This window comes from Podarcis liolepis (assembly GCF_965112155.1).
Source record: "Podarcis liolepis genome assembly, chromosome: 4".
Classification (NCBI taxonomy): Eukaryota; Metazoa; Chordata; class Lepidosauria; order Squamata; family Lacertidae; genus Podarcis; species Podarcis liolepis.
This window is the reverse complement of record NC_139558.1, coordinates 105155245-105165121: the sequence shown is the minus strand read 5'-3', so window position 1 is coordinate 105165121 and position 9877 is coordinate 105155245. Positions and strand designations below refer to the sequence as shown.

The window sequence follows — 9877 nt, the reverse complement described above, 5'->3', positions numbered from 1 at the left end:
CCGTGCAGTGGGGGAGCTTCATGCTCCGGCACGGGGGGGCGGAGAGCAGGTGGGGGGTCCGGCGCACGTCCTGGGGGCAGGGCATGCCACTTGCAGGAGCATAGTGCCCAGCACGGGCCCGGGGGAGCAGCCGAGATGCCCCCCTACCGGGATACAACTGCCGGGGGCAATGCGCTCCCCCCGCACTCCTCTTCCTCCGCCAGTGCCTACGTGCCTCGCTAAAGTCTCCAACCTTCCTTGATCTGGGATGCAAGTAAAGCGGTGATGAGAGGATTTTTGATTCAACAAAATTCAATAAAGAGGAAAAAACAAAATGAGAAAAAAGAAAAGATTTTGGAAATGATAAAGGAAGGAGAGAGAAAATTAAGAACAAAACCAAAGTCTCAGGACATTTTAAGAGAGATCAAGTTATATCAAACACAATATATGGAATTGATGAACCAAGAGATTGAATGGAAGATAAAGCAAATGAAGCAAAAGACCTTTGAATCAGCAAATAAATGTGGCAAACTTTTGGCATGGCAACTGAAGAAAAGGCAGAAATTAAATACAGTTACAAGCCTAGAGGTGGATGGAAAAAATATATCTAAACCCAATGAAATTAGAAACTGCTTTCTGAGCTACTTCAAAAAACTTTACACTCAAGGCCCGCAAAATGAAGAAGATATAGACAAATTCCTTGGAAAATATGGACTACAAAATATCTCTCATCAAAGCAAGATGGATCTGAACCAGAGAATCTCAGAACAAGAGATAGAGGCTGCCATTCAGAATATGCAATTGGGCAAATCTCCAGGACCAGATGGACTGACTTCCAGATACTACAAATCACTGAAGGAATGGCTGACTCAACCATTAAGAGAAGTTTGTAACGAGATCCTTGAGGGAAAAAGGGCACCTGAATCGTGGAAAGAAGCATATATTTCACTCATACCAAAGTCAGAGACTGAAAAGACCCAACTTAAGAACTACCGCCCAATATCATTGCTTAATGTGGATTACAAAATTTTTGCAGACATTTTGGCAAAAAGATTTAAAAGAGTGTTGATGGAGAAGATTCATAAGGACCAAGCAGGCTTTCTCCCTAAAAGACACCTAGCAGATAATGTAAGGAATGTAATAGACATTCTGGAAAAGCTAGAGGTGAATATAAACACTAAAGCAGTACTGATCTTTGTGGATGCGGAGAAAGCCTTTGATAATATTTCTTGGAGTTTTATGAGGAAGAATCTTCATGGGATGGGGGTAGGCCAGGGTTTTGAGAACGGTATGGCTGCAATATATTCTGAACAAAAAGCTAAACTTATTGTAAACAATGTTGTGACTGAGGAACTTAAGATAGAAAAAGGAACACGACAGGGGTGCCCAATTTCCCCATTACTTTTTATTTTAGTTCTGGAGGTGCTGCTGAACATGATAAGAAATGACCAGCAGGTTAAAGGTGTGCAGGTCGGAGCTAAACATTATAAGTTAAGAGCGTTTGCAGATGATATAGTATTGACTTTGCAAGAGCCAAACACTAGTACGAAAAAGGTTTTAGAAATAATACAACAGTTTGGCCAGGTAGCTGGATTTAAGTTGAATAAACAAAAAACTAAAGTTTTAGGGAAAAACTTAACACATATGGAAAAGGAGAAATTTCAAGAGGAGACAGGTTTGACAGTGGTCAAGAAGGTGAAATACCTAGGGGTTTACTTAACATCTAAAAATGTGAATTTGTATAAGGACAACTATGAAAAATGTTGGTCAGAAATTAAAAAAGATCTAGAAATATGGTCAAATTTGAAATTGACAATGTTAGGCCGAATCGCAGTGATCAAAATGAATGTATTGCCTAGAATGTTATTTCTGTTTCAGACCTTGCAGATTCTTGATAAGATGGAATGTTTTAAGAGGTGGCAGAAAGATATCTCGAAATTTGTCTGGCAGGGCAAAAAGCCCAGAATTAAATTTAAAGTATTGACAGATGCTAAAGAAAGAGGGGGTTTTGCCCTGCCGGACTTAAAATTGTACTATGAGGCAGCAGCTTTTTGCTGGCTGAAAGAATGGATGCTCCTCGAGAACACGGACATTTTGGATCTGGAAGGTTTTAACAATGCTTTTGGTTGGCATGCATATCTTTGGTATGACAAAGTTAACAGTGCCTTTAAAAATCACATTGTCAGAAAAGCATTGTTTAATGTTTGGATAAGATATAAAGATCTATTGGAAAATAAAACCCCTAGATGGGTGTCACCAGTGGAGGCTAAAGCAGTGAAGAAACTAAATATGGAGGTCGGATGGCCGAAGTATTGGGAAATTTTAGAACAGGATGGAGATAAGTTCAAACTACAAAGTCATGAGAAATTGAAACATAAAGTACAAAATTGGTTTCAATATCGTCAAATAGTGGAATTTTTCAAACAGGACAGGAAAATTGGTTTCCAGGTGGAAAAATCAAAATTAGAAACCGAACTGTTAGAACCCAATACTAAGAATTTATCTAGAATGTATAACTTGTTGCTGAAATGGAATACACAGGACGAAACAGTTAAATCGGCTATGATTAAGTGGGCACAGGATGTTGGACACAACATTATGTCAGCTGACTGGGAATGGTTATGGAACACCGGCATTAAGTTTACGGCATGTAATGCCTTAAAGGAAAACATTATGAAAATGGTTTATAGGTGGTACATGACCCCAGTCAAGCTGGCAAAAATTTATCATTTGCCCGACAACAAATGTTGGAAGTGTAAAGAGACTGAAGGTACCTTCTACCACCTTTGGTGGACATGCCCGAAGATTAAGGCCTTCTGGGAAACGATCTATAATGAAATGAAAAAGGTACTTAAATGTACCTTTCCTAAAAAACCAGAGGCCTTTCTCTTGGGCATTGTCGGCCAATTGGTGACAAAGAAGGATAGAACTTTTTTCATGTATGCTACAACAGCAGCAAGAATACTCATCGCAAAGTATTGGAAGACACAAGATTTACCCACTCTGGAAGAATGGCAGATGAAAGTGATGGACTATATGACATTGGCCGAGATGACAGGCAGAATCCGTGACCAACGAAAAGAGACGGTGGAAGAAGAATGGAGAAAATTTAAAAGTTATCTTAAGGACTACTATAAACTTAATGAATGTTAAAATGTTGTGGTTTTCAGAAACAAAGGGGTACAGGGATATAAGGTTAGAATACAAAAGAGGACTAAGATGACAGAGATTGGAAAGTAATAATTGGGAGTTGTTTGTAGAATTATGGACATAGGGATGCAGAGAGGGGGGGTATGGGGAAGTCAAAGAAAAGAGGTTTATGAAAATATGCTTGAAACTATACGTGTATGTTTGTCTTTTTAAGTGTTTGTTTGTTTTTCTTAAAAAACTCTGTAAAACCAATAAAAATTTTATAAAAAAAAAAATTAAAGTCTCCAACCTTCCTGCTCTGCTCTGTTTTAAAGTTGACCTCCTTAAGCAATGTTTTGTTGAATATAATTTGTTAACATAATTGTTTTGTTCACTTTGCTGCACTAAATGTCCTCTGTATACTTAAGCTTCCTTTGTGATTTCAAAATATTGAGTTTGGGGTGGGTGGCTTAGCCCGTATGATGCTGGAGCGAGTCCCTTCTCATTCCTGGACCCAGCGAGGGTTGAAATCCTTTGCTGAAGGAGCCAGACAGCTTTCTGGGCCAGCGAATGGCCTGAGGGCGCAAGGAAGGCGCTTGCTCTGCGCCCGAGGACACCTGGCTGGCAGTCAGAAGGACAAAAGCCACAGGGGGAGCGGCTGCTTCCAAGCCTGGGACGGGGGGAGAACCTCGCCTCTGCTTCGTCTGGGAGACAGGGATGTCTATCCCGGATCACAAACCCCAAAAAGACATTATTGGATGGCCGCAGATCATGCCCTTTCAATACCCTCGGAAGCTTAGGGGAAACCTGCCCCATTCCCCCCATAGACCTCCGTCTGGGACCCCCAAAAGGCGACTTGCCAGCTTCGCTGCCCCCAAGGCGTTTTACTTTGGATCTGTTTGTTTGATGTTTCAACGAAGGTGGTAAACTCCTTTGATGTTATTATGAGTGTGAAATATGTTGGCGGGGGTGTTTATTGGGTTGATTTTGTTTTGCTTATGTGTTTTGTGTTTTTATATCGTAACTGTGGGATGTAAACACAGGAGCAGTCAATGACAACATTCCTACAGTGTACATGTTAGAACATGGGGAGGGATGTCTGTCCAGCAAGCAGGTAAACTTCCTGGGGACGGACTTCCTCCGCATGTGACCAGAGGTGGGTGTGGCCTCACCTGTGCAGGTAATGACAAAAGCACAGGGCAGGCAGCCATCTCTCTCTCTCTGCCATTTTCCTTCGATGAGGAAGCATGTAAAGATGCCCTCTTGGCTCTCAGCCAAGAGAGGAGATAAGATCTATCTTGCAACAAGATAGATTCTAAGTATATGTAACCTTTTTAAGCCTGTCTGCCGTCTGGGATCATATTGTGAACAGATCGTGAGTAAACTCTTTTATAAAGACTGTGTTGTGTCTTGTATTTTAAGAGGGAACAAAGGGGAAATTACCAGAGTAATTATTATAGAGGTTCTAGCGAACCTGTGCACACGTTACCGTTGCGAACTTAAAGGGGAATGTCTATAAACTCTGCTGATATTTTGGGAACTTGTTAGCACAAGTTGGACAAGGATATAATTAGTCAATATATCCTCTCCTGCACCCCAGAACATTCCCACAGTAACTGCATACTGTGAACCCCCAAATTTAATAAACAAATAAATGGATAAAACGAAATGAATTCCTCCCTCTCCCTGCCGATTCGGAGGCAGCTCCGTCCGCGACACCCATCTGGAAAGAGGCAGGGAGGGGTATTGCGGGGGGGAGAGTGGCCCTTGGGGGTCTCCCTCGGGGGCCCATGTTGGTACCCCCACCTTTTATTCAGAGGGATGGAATCCAGAGCAGGGGAAGGGTCCGCACCCCCCTCTGAGTCTCTCACCCCCAATTTCTCCAGAGTAGGAAGAAGAAGACCAGAACTGGGTGGGGAGATGACCATTGAGACGGGAGGGGCCTTGGAACATGGGGGGGATCAGTCCGCCATGAGCATTGAAGACACAAGAAACCAGGTCATATTGCAGAGGGAGGTTTATTAGAGGGTCAAGCATCACATGGGGGCAAGAAGGGGTGGCCCCCACCCGGTGGGTGGTGAGTTCAGTAGGAGCTGGCTGCTTCTCCCTGGGGGTGTCTCAGTGGGACCGGTGGGCCAGCGCATGAGCCATCACCCCAACCAGCTTGTGGAAGGCATGGTGGTGAGCAGGGGTGAATTCCTGTCCAGGGGAGGGGGTGGCACGATGATGATGAGAACATCGCCCATGAGCTGGAAGAGAAAAGAGATGGTGACTCCTTCGGCTAGGGGGCCCATGCGTGAGTCACCCTTTCCCCACAACAGATCCCACAACGCATTCAACAGATTGAGGTTGAATCCTGACAAGACAGAAGCACTGTTTAGGGTGGACTTTGGGCAGGTGGGTATGGGGAACTCCCTGATCCTGAATGGGGTAACTGTGCCCCTGAAGGACCAGGTGCACACCCTGGGAGTAATTTTGGACTCTCAGCTGTCCATAGAAGTGCAGGTAAATTCTGTGTCAGGGCAGCTGTCTACCAGCTCCATATGGTACGCAGGATGAGGCCCTCCCTGCATTGTGTTGACTGGGCTTGATTGATTGACAATAATTTCTGACCAAATCCCACAACCGTCTGCATCTCTGGCCATTTCCTCTACTGCCCATCTCTCTTGCTTGTCAAGTCACGTACACAGCCCAGTTGCTTTGCCAGGCAAGCATCCTGGGCCATAAAGATAGTGGGCAAGCTTCTTTGAAGTAGCTTTTCTGATACGTTAATCTTAAGGCCAGGAAACAGGTCTCACACAAAGGTGATAATGATCGCTGTCCTCCTGGCCATCCTTCTTCTCATGTGTATTGATTGTTTATGACCTCCGGGATTGCTGAATGCGCTCCTTTGTAGTTTTCATTCATTTACCCAAAAGTATGCATGCCTAACTAGTGTTTGTAGTTTAACTTTGTCCCTACGTGGGTTTGTTGAAATGCTCAGAAGAAATCTGATTGGTTCTTACGAACACTCTGTAAAAAGTTCTTTTGTGAATAAAACGACCTGGGCCAGGGGCTGGAGGCACACATACAGAGAGAGATTATTATACTCACCCTTCCCAAAGTCTTGCTGGTTCAAGCCTCTGTGTGTATTCTAATTAATCAGAGTTCAATCCTTCCTTTACTTTGGGAACGCCTCAGTGGACTGTCTGGCCAGAGTGGTCTATGCTCTGGTTATCGCCCGCTTGGACTACTGCAATGCACCTTTGAAGGTGCGCAGGATGAGACCCTCCCTGACTGTCTGGCCAGAGTGGTGCATGCTCTAGTTATCTCCCACTTGGACTACCGCAATGCACTCTACGTGGGGCTACCTTTGAAGGTGATACGGAAACTGCAACAAATCCAGAATGCGGCAGCTAGACTGGTGACTGGGAGGGGCTGCTAAGACCACCGAGCACAATACAAAGTTTTGGTGTTGACCTTGAAAGCCCTAAAAGGCCTCAGCCCTGTATACCCACAGGAGCGTCTCCACCCCCATTGTTCAGCCCAAACCCTGAGGTCCAGCTCCCTTCTGGCAGTTCCCTCACTGTGAGAGGTGAGGTTACAGGGAACCAGGCAGAGGGCCTTCTCGGTTGTGGCTCCCGCCCTGTGGAATGCCCTCCCACCAGATGTCAAGGAAATAAACAACTAACTGAAATCTGAAGGCAACCCTGTAACAGGAAATTTTTAATGTCTAATGTTTTACCATGTTTTATGTCCTGTAAGCCACCCAGAGTGACACACACACACACACACACACACACAAACGCACACACACACGGCACTCCCCAGTCCCCCCCCCCCCGGCAGCTCTTTGGGGCGGGGGACCAGCCTCACCCTGAAGTTGGGGGGGTCCATGTGGAGATTGTCGCACAGCAGTTCACGCAGCTCGGAAAAAATCCTCCTTGACCTTGTGGAACGAGGGCTGGAGAGGTTCCTAATGAGAGGGAGGGCTGGAGAGGGTTCTCTATGTGACCGAAGAGCCTCTGGCACCAGGAGAAGACCACCAGCAGGCTGCAGAGAAGGAAGGAAGGAAGGAAGGAAGGAAGGAAGGAAGGAAGGAAGGAAGGAAGGAAGGAAGGAAGGAAGGAAGGAAGGGAGGAAGGGAGGAAGGAAGGAAGGAAGGAAGGAAGGAAGGAAGGAAGGAGAAAGGGAGAGGCATGGCTGGTTATTATCCACGTGGAAAGAGGAGCTCCTACCCAACCTGCCTAGAGAGGCAACCACCCCTGGACTTACTCACCAAGGGAATCCCCACCCAAGGCTGGCTGTGCGCTGTGAGCTTCTCTCGGCTGCTGGAGAAAACCTTCTGGGCTGAGTTGGAGCTCCTTCCAGGGCTGGAGCCTTTTATACCCTGCGCCAAAGCTCCTCCTCCCAGATTTACAGAAGTCGTGCTGGTTTCTGATTTGATCTAAGAATGTCCTGCTTTTCCTGAAGACATGCCTATTTTCCCCTGAGTAATCATGGAGTAATGCCACACTTGTGCCATGGAGACAAGCAAGTATAAAGGCTTTAGAAGACATCTGAAGGCAGCCCCAAAGGAGAGGGTTGAAATCCTTTGCTGAAGGAGCCAGGCAGCTTTCTGGGCCAGCGAATGGCCTGAGGGCGCAAGGAAGGCGCTTGCTCTGCGCCCGAGGACACCTGGCTGGCAGTCAGAAGGAGAAAAGCCACAGGGGGAGTGGCTGCTTCCAAGCCTGGGACGGGGGGAGAACCTGGGAGACAGGGATTTCCATCCCGGCTCACAAAGACATTATCGGACGGCCACAGATCATGCCCTTTTGATACCCACACAAGGTCCCTGCCCCCCCCATGTGCTTTTTTTGAGGGGAGATCGCATTCCGACATCGCCTGAAAGCAGGGGCCCCCAAATGACTGCCATGCTCACACAGGGAAAAATGAGATGTCACATTTGTTCTGTCACAGTTGAGGGGATATGCTCTGAGCCACTGAGTGCCTGTGACTGGGGGAGGGGAGAGCAAAGCACCGGAGGGGGGCTGGGGGCTGGGGGGGGGCATCTGTTGGACATCTGGTTCCCGCCACAGAGACAAGCAACTATACAAGAAGATGAAAGGGAGAGGCATGGATGGTTATGGAGTAATGCCGCCCCAGAGCCAAGGAGACAATCAACTATACAACTTTTAAAGGACACCTGAAGGCAGCCCCGGATAGGGAAGCCATGAAGGAGCGTCTCCACCCCATCGCTCAGCCTGGACACTGAGGTCCTCGTCCGGTGATTCAGTTACAGGGTACCAGGCAAAGGGCCTTCTTGGCAGTGGCTCCCTCCCTGTGGAAAGACGTCAGATGTCAACCTGGGTGGCCTGAAAGACGGACTAGACACATTCATGGAGGAGAAGCTCTAATGGCTCCTAGTCCGGCTGGCTCTGCTCTCCCTCCACCATCAGAAGCAGCGATGCTTTTGAATCCCACTTGCAGGAAACGGCGTCAAGGGGCTCCAATCCTGCTTGCCCATTGGGGTCCATAGTTGGCCATTGGGAGAAGAGGATCCTGGACTCAATGGGTCCCCTTTGGCCTGACCCAGAAGGCTCTGACTTTTGTCATTCCCAAACTTAAGGAACTCTGGGAAATGGAGTTCTGTGAGGGAGCACTAGGAATTTCCCCAAAAACTTTTAGCAGACATTACAGAACTTCAAGTCCCCAGAATTCTGCAATATTTTGTTAAACTATTCTCATGCCAATAAAACTTGCTTGTGTGTATTTGCCCAGACTGATTCAGGTGACATTTCAAGGGGCGCAGAATCATCTGATAAAAACCTTCCTGGGACCTTAACTTTTCTGGCTGTACGACTTTGTTTCACTTTAATAGTCAACATATCCTTCTTCGCTCCTGCTCCCTTTTGTACACCTTATCTGCTTCAAAGCCCATATTCTGAGCGAAGCTCTTGCTCAGGGATGGGGAACCTGAGGTCTTCCGGATGTGGTCTGACTCTGCTTCCCATTGGCAGGCAGTGGGCTCCCAATCCCTGCCCTTGTTTAACCTCCCTGTTTTCCTACCCCTGCCGCTTCCAACTCTCCCTCTGCTGTTCTCTCCCCACGCTGTCAAACCTGAATGTGAGCTCCCTGGGACAGAGTCCTGTCCTACATTCCAATTGATAAATGGTGAAATAATCATCATCATCTGAAAGTGCAATTAATTATCCTCAATGGACTCAATTATCCTCTAGATACAAGCGATTGCAACTCTGTTTGCAATGCTTTCTTGGGCCCTGGCACAGATCAGGGCATGTGGCCAGGATTGCCCAGGGCCACCCCTGTCATTGGGAGTGAGGTGGCTGCTTCAGGGGCAGATGCTGGGCTGGAGGACACAGGGGTGAGGCATCGTAGGACAAACACAGTCTGCCACCCCCAAGCTGGCTTGCTGCCTTCAGGTGCAGGAGAGAACATTGTCCCATCTCCAGCACTGAAGACAAAGATTCAGCTTCCAGCTGAATCACGGGAGCTGCAGTTTGTTAAGTATTCTGGCTCTTTGAGGGGGTAAACTGCGGTTCCCAGCAGCCTTTGGGGGAAATCATGTGCTTTCACTGTACGTTGAGTACAGAGCCTGAGAAAATTTGGGTTTCCCCATCCTTCCTGAGGGTTTAGACAACACCCATCACCCTCATGCCCTGGCTGACCACCATCAGTGACAGAGCACTGGGCTAAATGGAGCTTGGTCCAATCTGACAGGGCAGTTTCAAATTTCCCAGGAACCTTCCCTAAAGCCCTGCCAGAAGTATCTATAATTCTGTGTTGGGAG

At 47.0% G+C, this 9877-nt stretch overlaps 1 protein-coding gene across 1 annotated transcript in view; it reads right to left on the bottom strand.

Moving 5' to 3' along the window:
* Positions 1 to 5187: 5187 nt before the first annotated feature.
* LOC310705373 (uncharacterized protein) overlaps positions 5188 to 9877 on the bottom strand; it is a 40084-nt gene continuing 35394 nt past the window's right edge. Inside the window, exon 4 of the transcript XR_014525224.1 lies at positions 5188 to 5357. The gene's annotated coding sequence lies outside the window, so the exon portion shown is untranslated. The remainder of the gene's footprint in view (positions 5358 to 9877) is intronic.